This window comes from Vulpes lagopus, chromosome 6, assembly GCF_018345385.1.
Source record: "Vulpes lagopus strain Blue_001 chromosome 6, ASM1834538v1, whole genome shotgun sequence".
Lineage (NCBI taxonomy): Eukaryota > Metazoa > Chordata > Mammalia > Carnivora > Canidae > Vulpes > Vulpes lagopus.
This window is the reverse complement of record NC_054829.1, coordinates 12,028,274-12,032,718: the sequence shown is the minus strand read 5'-3', so window position 1 is coordinate 12,032,718 and position 4,445 is coordinate 12,028,274. Positions and strand designations below refer to the sequence as shown.

Genomic DNA, 4,445 nt, shown 5'->3' with positions numbered 1-4,445 from the left:
CATCCCTGGGAGAGATCAGACATTAACCTAAATTTGCATTAGCATATTAATAACACATCCTTTCCAGAAAGCAAGCAGGAGGAGAGGGTGTGTTGTGAATATTAAATCAAGACTCTGAAAGTCAAAAGATGAAAGCTGTCACTTGGTGACCAGGAAGGAAAATAAATGTGGGAATCAGGGTGAATAGTATAAAAAAAAAATAACCTTTTTTATGTCCTAGTTTTGCTCAGGGTCACCTTCCACTGGTCAGAAACAATCCGCCACATCACAACTTACCTAGGGTCAACGAGACCCCTTCCCAGGGGGTCTACGGTGCTTCATGGGCCCTCGGCAGACACTGGCAGCCAGGGGATGGTTTCTTCTCCAACTAGATGGATGCTGGGGGACAATGGGAGGCCGGGCAGCTGGCACCCACCCAAAAGGGTTCTGGTCACAAGGTTTTTCTTCTGGAATTAAAATGGAAAAATCTTCACCGTTGATTATCATCCAAATGCTACAAGGTAGAGGCCCTCACACATGGCCAATTACCATAGGACAGTCATTTTAGGGGAGGGGAGGTCAAACTCCAGAACCCAATAATGACAGGAAATGATTCCCACATTCTATTTAAAAAGGACTTATTGAGGATCAGCAGGAACAGAAGAGAAACTTGAAATAGATAACTGCTTTTATAAAGTCCTTTCACAGCTACAGGAGCTCAATTTTTTTTTTCCTCTACTGTCAACATGCCTTCAATGTCATTGAAAAGGGATTTTCCTCCACTGTCCCAAGTCAGGATATATTTCCAGAATAATGATTGAACACCCCCAAAATGCCTCCCATTTTGAAATTGTGAAGGTAAATTCCATAAAGGATTAGTCATACGTTTACTAAAATCTTAGACTTTCAGAGTTAGAAAGAATCGCTGAGAAAATCTGGCCCAATCTCTCTCCAGTGAAAAAATACATTCTACAAAATCTCCAACAATGACCCCCCCCGCATTGATGCTTGAGTTTTCACAGAAGCGATGAGCTAGTTTACTTCTTCCCCCCACCCCGCCCCAGTTTACTTCTTTTCTAGCCAACTCCATTATTAAGCAATACTACTTAAGCTTTTCAAATGTATCTTATGACATGAAACTCTATAAAACCAGTTGGCTCAATTTAAATTTTAAACTGGTATCTTATTCTTCCAAAAATAACGACCCAAAGAAAAACATTTTAATTGCTTGTTTAAGTGAAAGGCACAGAATTGGCAATCATTTTATTTTTTGATTTATGGCCACTGGAATATTCCTGTGGCAGGAGTGAAAGTAAACTAAACTTTGAAATTTAACAGATAACCATACACTTATGCTTCAACATGTAAATGACACATTTGCATTCCTTCCCAAAACTAGGTTTCAGCCTTAGAATTATTTGAATTTTTACCTTTTTTTAAGTGAAACTTGAACCTTACAAAACACTTATTTATGAGCTATCTCTCCTACAGTGATTTATTTCTGTGAACAACTTTATTTCTATAAAACATATTGTTGGCATTTGGACAGTCGTTTGATTGTATAATATGACAGCATTATTTTAAGAGTAAAAGCAAATGTAGATGATTTAGAAATTCTGAAACATCAATTGAGCAACTGGAAGTAAAACCAAAAGCTTTCTCAAATATGTTTTAAGTAAACTATTAGAGTCAGGCTACAAAAGAATAAACCTTGAGCAGAGTTTTAAAATATTCCAAATGTTTGTTAAAAAAATCTTAAAATACATAACCAAAATAAACAAGAAAATGCGGATATCACAGACTTCAATCGGGCTAAATGTATAATAACACTTTGCATTGTCTCCTGAAAGTTGATAGGACTTAGTCAAACCAGGAGGAGAGAAAATTCTAAAGAAAGGGGAACTGATTATTAAATCACAAGATAATCAGAAAAAGCGTTGACCTTTCAGAAGGCAGTGGGAAGAAGGTAATCCTAGCCAACGTCTCTGGTCAAAAAGGGAGCCCTGAGAAGCTAAAATGGCATGGATAGAACTCTGCTATAGTTCTCCATGATTGATACCAACTGGTGATGTTGGATTCAGATAGAAGGATCCACACTGGTGAAAATTAGTTGCACTAAGTACTTGTACTGTCAGCCTTGTCCAAGCACTGCCTTCTACTGTACTGTAATAATCGCGTTTCAACTTGAAAGGGATTAAAATCTCCATAAATACTGAAGCATATTGAAAATAAATTGAAAACCAGTGGGAAGTAGAACACAGTTTTAAAAAGCTTCAAGCAGCCAGCAACCTTAAACAGAAGAATTACTGGTTTTGCCCCCAGAGAACATTTCAGAATGCCCATGAAAAGCAACCTCTAGGATATTTCAGTGTCTCAAATTTTATTACTGGGAAGGGAGGCTGAAGAATTTTATTTGGATCTGTTTTGGACAAAACAAAATGTTAACTAGAGACAAATTCCATCATTTGCTTGGGATGCAGTCTTTTTCCTTGGTCCTTTGTTCGCAATATGTGAAAAGTTACGGTTTCGAAAGAGTTGAGAAATGTTTGCTACTGTCTAACTCCCCCATGTTTACTGTGAATAAAAGTTCTTTGTTGTGGATTTTTTAAATGACAGGAGATAAATGCTAAGGTGCATCAGCAGGGGATGGAAGGAGTAAATTCCACAAATGCTCATCCTAGCTGCAATGGAAAACCATCTATTCTCATCATCTCTCAGCTATTTTGTAAAAAGGAGAAAGGAAGACTGTCTTATATCACAATCGTGGATGATCACAGCTTTCATAAAATATGCACGGCAGCACTTGTGCACCATCATTTCAAAGAACATTCTTTTGTTCTGCACGATTTCAAAAGCAAAAGAACTACCGGTAGCCATTTAGAGAATGAAATATTGCTAGGAAATAATTATTGGGATCAATAAACAATTAAAATTGGAGGCAGGGGCTTCTTAGATTTACTTCAATTCTTTACTGGAGAGCTAAAACTAAGAATTATCAAAGAAAATAAACTTTAAAATACTGCATGAACTCCTTTGGAAATGAGCTACATACACATAAGCAGGTCTTCTCTTGACATGTGCAAGAATCATCTGCTGACACTAACAGACACACTACCCTGTATTTCGGTAGTACCATTTACAATCCATAAGATGGCAGGCCTAGATTTCACTGTGATATTTTCCTTTTCTTCTCCTCCCCCCCCCCCCGCCCCCAGTTATATTCTTGAAAGTATAAATATACTCGCTGCCTAGAAATAGATATTATGTATTATCAGCAGCAGGTGGCTAGAAATAATATTAAGAGTACCTATCCGATTAAATTTGTAAACTACAAAACAGGCAAACCATACATGCTAATGCATGTTATTAGCCCATAATGCATCACAAAATATTATAGCCAAAAGGAAACTTAAAATGGCTTACTCTGGTACTGCCTTTCTCTGGATAAGGAAACCCAAGTCCTGATTTCAAGCGCTTTGCCCAAGGTCATATGGCAAAGGCAGTAGCAGAGTGCAAACTAGAATCCTGGTTTCCTTCCTTCTACCCGGCACCACTGCTCTTGGCCACTGTACGTCTCCAACTCCTTACGGTGGCACCAAAGTCCACAATGACTCTGCATCAAGTCCCACTTCTGCACTTCTTTACAGAATTTCACCTGTCAGAGCGTCGCTCATGAGTTACCCCAAGCCTGGAATCTCTTCACAAATTTGTCCACATGTTTCTCAAACTGGGGTGTGGTGATGTCCCGTGGTATTTGAAGCTGCAGGAAGAATAAGTCCTCCTAGATGACTGGGGGAGGGGTGCACAACATCTTTTTAATTAAAAGAAACAATAAAATGTGTCTGAATTTTAAACATGAAATACATAAAGTTTCGAAGAGGTGTGTAGCTTTGGGTAGACTCATTCAGGCTGTACACCCTCAGGGCCGCAGCAGTAGACACCCTTGGTCCCCTATCCTGTTGAGATACTTTGGTGGAAAGCTCAGAACAGTCCCTGGTTAAAGGGTTCCTTTCCACTGAGCCCAGCTTGTCTGCTGTGAAGCATATATGGTCATGTTACACTTGTGGCCTAGACAGATTGTCACACTGCCCCGTCTAAACCCTGTGTACATGGTCCTAAGATAAATGTAGATTCTATGACAAGCATTACATTATAAACATTATAATTTATAAATCAAATATCAATTATTATACAGCTGTTGTACAGAATAACAGAGATCACTGGTAAGCAGAATTCTATGGGCAAACCAAACACAGTACGTGGAATTAATAAAAAATAAGCCAATATACTACTTCCAAGGCTTTATAAGGATTTTTTCCCATTAAGCATATATGCTATAGACAGAAGTACGGGGATCCAGGAAACACAAGAGCTGGAGTGCTTCCGATCAATTATCCAAACTGTCTTAGTCTGTTTCCTATTTTCTCGTTAATAGAGGATTGTGTCATATCGGGGTGGAAAACTCT

General features: G+C 38.5%; 1 long non-coding RNA gene across 1 annotated transcript; it reads right to left on the bottom strand.

The window, feature by feature from the left end:
- Nucleotides 1–276: 276 nt before the first annotated feature.
- LOC121492981 lies at nucleotides 277–3,513 on the bottom strand. The gene is made up of 2 exons (XR_005988354.1): nucleotides 3,403–3,513; nucleotides 277–446 (listed from the first exon to the last, which is right to left on the bottom strand). It is a non-coding gene; the product is annotated as an uncharacterized LOC121492981 (long non-coding RNA).
- Between the last annotated feature and the right edge of the window lie 932 nt (nucleotides 3,514–4,445).